The sequence below is a fragment of the Aythya ferina genome, assembly GCF_964211825.1.
Source record: "Aythya ferina genome assembly, chromosome: 13".
NCBI lineage: Eukaryota > Metazoa > Chordata > Aves > Anseriformes > Anatidae > Aythya > Aythya ferina.
The window spans coordinates 3,743,904-3,751,255 of NC_140311.1; the positions used below are offsets into that span (position 1 = coordinate 3,743,904).

The 7,352-nt window shown below is 38.3% G+C and overlaps 1 long non-coding RNA gene across 2 annotated transcripts in view; it reads right to left on the minus strand.

Annotated features, from left to right (window-relative positions):
- LOC311444170 overlaps positions 1-3,840 on the minus strand; it is a 62,294-nt gene extending 58,454 nt beyond the window's left edge. For both annotated transcript variants that reach the window (XR_014697680.1, XR_014697681.1), the window contains exons 1-2: positions 3,739-3,840; positions 549-672 (exon numbers count right to left, since the gene is read on the minus strand). This is a non-coding gene — a long non-coding RNA (uncharacterized lncRNA). The remainder of the gene's footprint in view (positions 1-548; positions 673-3,738) is intronic.
- Between the last annotated feature and the right edge of the window lie 3,512 nt (positions 3,841-7,352).

Sequence of the window (7,352 nt, forward strand, 5' to 3'; positions counted from 1 at the left end):
TGTGATTGTCAGGCAATTTTCTTGCCAAGCTATCCTTACTATTAATGATAATGATCCTTTAAAGTGATTTTATGCCCTACTTGCATAATGAAGTTTTGTGTTGGCTACGACGACTCTTACACAGATTTGATTTGAGAAGAAAATTGTAAGGACTTAAAAGTAATCTCTTTTTCAAAGAAAGTTACAACTCACCATTCCCTCTGAAGTTACAGGTTACTTTTTGCAGGTTTCAGCAGAGTATCAGGACCAGTTCTTGTGATCATATGCGCATTTATCAAACAAAGATATGAGGAATAAGGACTTCTCATTTTTGACTAAAAAGCAGCTGGTGTTCCACAAACTTGTCAACTTTTAAGTTATCGACTGCAAAAGTCAGTATTTAGGTGCATCTGACTTCTGAATTTTGAGGTGATTTTCTATCTTTATTGATGAAGTAAAATGCAGTAAATGAATTAAAAATGTTGTGTTATACCTTAAGGAGTAGATTTTCAAGCACTTTGTATCCCCCAAAAAGGCCAACAGAGATAAATTAACAAAGATACATTTACCTTAACTGAACCAAGAGGCAGGACAGAGTAGCTTCAGCTCATAGTCCAGTAATTCTGCCACATGGCTTTTGAACAAGAAGTGGTTTGTATCCAGCTGGTTTGGAGCAAAAACAATTGTCCACACCTATGAAGACAAATGGTTTATAGGAAGATTTTTTTTTTAAGTTTTTCTTAAATCAGGCTCTTCAGTCTTTGACATAAGATGCTATAATTTTAACAGAAAAAATAGCATTCCAAACTTCAGACAGAAAGCAACACTTTTTTTTTCTCATGTAAAAGAAACCCCCTAGTTAAACAGGTTGAAGGAATCAAAGGTACAAACAGATTTATAAAATCCTTTCAAAGAAAGTGTGTGCACCATCTATGAATACTGTAGATATCAAAAATAACCTAGTTAAAAACAAACAAACAAAAGAAAACTGCTTCTTATACAGGTCTTTATTTTCCTAATAGGACTATTCACAGAACTTTGTGTGGAGATTGCTTTACACAAAGAACAGAAGAGTCCCACAGTATTAATTTTATCACACAATATAAAGAATGTAAGGGAAGAGAGAAAATACAGGGAAAAATAAAACATTTTTAAGGATATGATTATTGCATGAACCAGAATTTCAGCAGACTAAACAGAATTTACATCATTTTATATTGTTTTGAAAGCAAACAATACCTCTTGCATCACACATTAAACAGGCTAAGTCCTGTTCATAGAATCACAGAATGTTTTGGGTAGGAAGGGATCATCTAATTCTAACCCCCTGCCATGGGCAGGGACCCTCTCACCAGCCCAAGCTGCTCAAATCCCTGTCCAGCCTGGCCTTGGGCATTTCCAGGGATGGGGTTTCCACAGCTTGTCTGTGCAGCCTGGGCCAGGGCCTCACTGCTGTTATAGTAAAGAATTTCTTCCTTACATATAATCTAAGCCTACCCTCTAAGTTTAAAGCTTACTCCTTGTCCTATCCCTACACCTCCTGACAAACAGGCCCTCCCTAGCTTTCCTGTAGGCCCCCTTTAGGTACAGGAATGCTGCTATGAGGTCTCCCCCTTCTCTTCTGCAGGCTGAACAGCTCCAACTCCCTCAGCCTGTCTTCATAGAAGAGGTGCTCCAGCCCTCTGAGCATCTTTGTGGCCTCCTCTGGACTCATTTTAATACTTCCATGCCCCTTTTGTGCTGGGGACCCCAGAGTTGTATGCAGTGCTCCAGGTCAGGTCTCATGAGAGCAGAGCAGAGGATGAGAATCCCTTCCCTTGCCCTGTTGCCCATGATGCTTTGGATGCAGCCCAGGATGCTGTTGGCTTTCTGGGCTGCAAGCACACATTGCTGGCTCAATTTGAGTTTCTCGTCAACCAATGCCCCCAGGTCCTTTTCCTCAGGGCTGCTCTCACTCCACTCTTTGCCCAGTCTCTATTTGTGCTTGAATTTTGTTACTTTTTTTTTTTTTTCCTTTACAAATCACTTTGCATTCTAGAATCTTCATGCAAATTTTATGCTCTTTAAAAATCTTGGAGTTTCACATAAACAGCCAGTATTGTCAAGAAATTGTAGTTCTGCCACTTCTTCGTGTTTCCTACCTTTCAGGTCTCTGGAAGTTTCAGAAAGCTGTATTTCCTTAAATGTTCGGGTCTGAAAGCAATTAACTATTTACTACCTTTCAATAGGGCAGATTTGGAAGATTTTTAATATGGGATTTTAAACTGATTTTTTCTAATTAACTTTTTTTTTCTGATTAATATCTGTTTTATGACTGCTGTAAAATAGCCATAAATAATTGGGAATACTAATAAAATATTAATGTTTCAGCAGCTTTGACAATGTTTCCTTCTATGGAGGAACTTGTTTGTACTACAATTACATGGTAAGTGTATGTTTTTCCTGATGTTCTGTGTTGGAATTAATAAGAAAAAGAGTTTCTGTCAGGCAGAGCAATAAAAGCAAGTAGCACTGTAAGTTTTGTATATGCAATATTACAGCTCAGCAGATGCAGAGTTAGACAATAGAAAATTGGCAAATATTTGATATATGTCTGGCATTGAATAAAGAGAAGAATCTGTATTATACATACTACATCATAACTGCCATCATTACTGGAAAAGCAGAGCTACTTCTTTTCATTTCCTATGCACGTTAAATTAGAAGGCCTATCTCTAAGGAGATAGTATTCTTTATCAGCCAAGTATTATTCTTCTATTGACAAATATTTATTTTTGCTATACAAAAGCAAAAACAAATCACATTTGATGAAATCTGTAAAACATATCTTACATACATTTCTCTCTCACAAATCACATAATCAGATTTATTTTAATATTGATTAAAAGAGAAGATACTTTATTAAAATTAGTCTAGTCTACAGAAGGTCTTTAAAAACAGAAGCATTTGAGCATTTACATGGAGAATCCAGATGAACCATATACATATTAGAACAGTTACTCAGCTGCCTCATGTTCTCACTGCAAAGCTGATTTTAGCTGAGGTATTAAGTATAGTTTGATAACAATTTGGTGCAAGCTGACCTTACACCAAAAAGAGCTTTTGGCCACAAAGGCCACTGCTTTATGGACCCCTATTTCTCATCTGGCATGACAAACCAGGCAGAATAACAGGAATCTAATCAAAACCTTGCTCACCTAATCTCTTCCTCTAACACTATCTAAGCAAAGAGACTGCTCTCATCTAACCCACCACTTTGTGTGCAATTCAGCTATCAATCAAATCCTGAGGTTTTGAGTTTTTAAGTTGAAAACTTAAAATCACAGAATGAAGATACGTTCCTGATTTCCACAAAAGCTAACAGAGCTTTGATGTAGAAGAACAAGTTTCTTTTCTAAACAGACACTTTGTCCCACATTTTCCCCCATTATGTATTGGAAAGTGCAGAAGGACAATAATCAATTATTAGCAGCACCCCAGTATTAAATTAAAACTCTACAGTTTAAAAAACAAACAAATAAACAAACAAAAAAAAACCACCTTATATTCTACCAAGTTACCTCCTTTGATTTATACCACTGTGACCACATTCCAGTCATAACAAATCACTTCCACCCACTAACAACATCAAGCATATTCTCCCATAGGGGACAACATTTTAGAGTTAAACACACCACCTCTAAAAGTTGACAGGTACTATTTATACTGCACATTGTTATCCTACAGAAACAAGCATAGATTTCTTCACTCTTTCACTACCTTCTGTTTAAAGAGAAGCAAAGATCCTTTGCAGTTCCCCCTCTATCCCAACCAGTATCAAGGTCTACAGTTACTTTTCCTGCTCAGGTGCTACCAGCTAGGAAACAAACACACAAAAGAGCTGCTTGCCACTAATAAATCCTATCCCTTGCTAGGGTGAAGCCAATCAGAGGCAGCCTTGGAAACTGAGACTGATGCATATTCATCATCACAGAAAATGTGCTAACTAATTGCAAATGTATCTGAGGAGCACTTGTTTGATACAACTCATTTCTGATATTTAAATACTTTAAAATAAAGTATGTTTTATTCAATTTATTCTTTCTTCTAATGTTATGTAACTGTCAAAATAAAGATATTACATCCTTTCAATTTTAGTGAAATTCAAACCTGTTAAACACTGAGGCAAACTTTCTGTTGATCTGGATTGGTATTATGTGGAGAAAGCTAACATGCACAGAGCTGCCCAGAGTCCCATCCACTGTGAATCTAGTCCTCTGCTGCCTACTTTTTTTTGGGGGGTTGGGGGTAGTGGAGGGAGGGTGGAGTGGAGGGAGTGGGGGTGTTAAATTTAGTGTGAGAAAAGCAATTGCTTTTAAACCGAAACATAAGCTTGCAGGCTTAAGTTTTATTCTGGGATGAAGAAAATAAAATTAAAAAAAAATAAAAAAAGTGAAGCTGTAGTTGTTTGGGCAGGTGTATCAAAATATGTTTCCCAACTAGCCTGTACTCCAAAATATACCTGTAGGCAAAAAAAAAAAAAAAAAAAAAAAAAAAAAAAAAAAAAAAAAACTAGCTGAAAAAGCCTTTTCTCACCTTGCACCACCAGAGAAGCCCTTTTGCTTGTATTGATTTTTAAGGTGCTATGGCACAGAAAGGACAACAGTCAGGGCATATCTAAAAGATCCAAACTTATCCCCTCCAACTTTGCTAACAGAATGCAATTCTCAGGGAAATGAAGGCCGTGTCAGTGATAAGCCCAGAAAAGCTGTATGGGAACTCTGAGACTTTCTGGCTCAAATTAAACAAGCAGAAACTTGCAAAGACTGGCTTGACTATGAGGAATTTTCCCTTTCCTCACAGGCTGGGGAGCTGACACCACAGAGACGACAACGTGGAAAAGTGCGATTTGAGAAACAGCACTGGGAACAGCAAGGCCAGAGTAGGAGGACATTGTCCACTCCAAAAGGCTTGGAAGCTTCAGCAGCCTGAGCAGAAGTCAGACTGCCTTGGGCCTTGGCTTCCTCAGTATCACTGGTGGCAGGAGAGGCTGAGGAATGCAAGCCCCTCCCCATGTTTTAGCAAATACGTAGAAGTGTGTGGGGGGGGAGAGGAGGGTCTTTTTTTTTTTTTTTTAAGACCATCAAAAAATTAGACAAAACAGGAATTGTTCATTTAGTTAAAGTCAAAATGCAGAACTTCAAATATCCACAGATTCATATGTCATCATTTAAGTATGACTCATTCAAATTTCATGCAAATGTTCATTTCACTACTCTTACTTTGGCCTAGAATTCAAGCTGAATACTTCACAGGGAAATGTGGTCCTGGAGCAGAGTGTGATTATGCTGGTAATGGTATTTCCATGTTTCGATTTCCTGTGCTTCACAAATGGGAGATATGACAGTCTGTAAGATAGAAAAAGGGATATTTTGAAATCCAAGAAAGTCCGTGGGCTAGACTTGGATTCTGATGGGTTTGAGGTACATTTCACTTTGTTTGAACAGTTTCTTTGATAAGGCTATCCCAAAAGGATATAAGGGACAAACAAAACAAAACAAAACCACCAAGCCATAGAACATTTTTTTTTTCTCATCCTCCCTAGTTTATTTATTTTACTCCTTTTCAGTGTGTGGCCAGGGTATGTATGCTTTATGGCTGGGATACTTAAGTTTAATGACATCAAATTCATATAGCAGCATCTGTTAGAGAAGTTATAATTATAGAATATTTAATCTGTTATTTTTGCTTGTGTATATCCTTAATAGCTAATGTTTTCTGTGTGATTGTGGTAAAGTCAAATCTGTCAGTCTGCACCTGATCTTTTCTGACACTATGCTTAGAAATTTGATGAGACAATACCCAATTTAACAAATGACAGCTCTGCAGTTTGCTCTGTCTCATTGCAAAGAGATGTCTTTTTCTGAATAACTTTTGCTCAAAATGTCATGTGTTTAAGCTGCTGTGACCAGCCATTTTTTTCTCCACTATGCACTGGGGAAGGTTCAAGAGTGTGCTCAGTATGACACACATGGTGAATTAAAAAAGTTAACAAAACTGGGGTGGGGAGGCAAACAAATACCTCATAGGGAGAGAAGGAAAAAAAAAAAAAAAAAAAAAAAAAAAGTGTTTATCTTCATTAAAGGCACTTTAATAATGCTAATTTAGAAAAGGAATTGCCTCAGAGTGAAGCGAAAGCCTTCAGGATATTAGTACCTGTGTTTTAGACCGTTGGAGCTTAATACGGAGCCTTACAGCCTGTTACCCATGCTTGTTTTAAAGCAGCTCTAGATTTTACTGGGTTAAAGTACTGTTGCGGACATCTTGTTGCTGTGCTATGTCAGCTGTTCCCTGGCCCCACTAGAGTTCTATGATCCACAATAAAAATCACTTTGTTTTCAACTTACAGGCTTTCATCCAGCTACATTAAGCAGCAACTTACTTCATGAATGTAAAAGTAATGGAAACAGAATTTATGACTTTGATGGAAAACTTTCCTGTTGTTTGTATAGAGTTCATTAAACCTCAGGAGGCTGTTTTCTCTGGCATGAATTCACACTTGAATTCATGTACTGCTCCACAGGTAGCTCGACTCACTTAGTCAAGTGTTCACTTGAAAAGCTTTTGCTATTTCTGTTTTTGTTTTTTGTGGGTTTTTGTTTGTTTGTTTGCCTTTTTTTTTGGGGGGGGGGGGAGGGGGGAGGGGCAGTTTTTTGTTTGGTCTTTTTTGTTTTTATTTATTAGGAGATTTAACTAGAATGTCTATTTCTTTTGCTTCTTCAGTTTGTGGCTAGTCTGTGAGACACCACTAGATACATGTATGAGCTGAGGTGAGCTTGGCTTACCTCCATGAAGTGGAAGCACTTTGTCTATGGCTACCAGTGCAACCAGCTCCTCCACAGCTACTCTGCATACTTTTAAGTGCCCATATGGCACTACAGTACCTGGCAGACAGAGGTGCTTTCCAGAATATATCCAGCATGATTACAAATGTCCTGTTTCCTCAGCTATTTAGCTATTTGCAATGAAAAATTACAAGACCTGTAGTATGAAATGCTGACATTTATCCTGTCTGGGCCTGTCTGTTATTATTGTCCCACCACTCTTTATTCTCCATCATTCTCAAATTTGGCTTAAGTCACCAGTGTGAGCTTGCAGCCCAGCCCTGGGCTGCATCAACAAAAGAGTGGCCAGCAGGGGAAGGAAGTGATTGTCCTCCTATGCTCTGCCTTTGTGAAGCTGCACTGGAGTGCTGTGTCCAGGTTTGGGGCACCAGCCCAGTAGGATGTGGACCTGTTAGAACAGCTCCAGAGGACAGCCATGAAGATGGTCATCAAGGGCTGGAGAACCTCTTCTAGGAAGAAAGGCTAAGACAGCTGAGGCTGTTCAGCCTA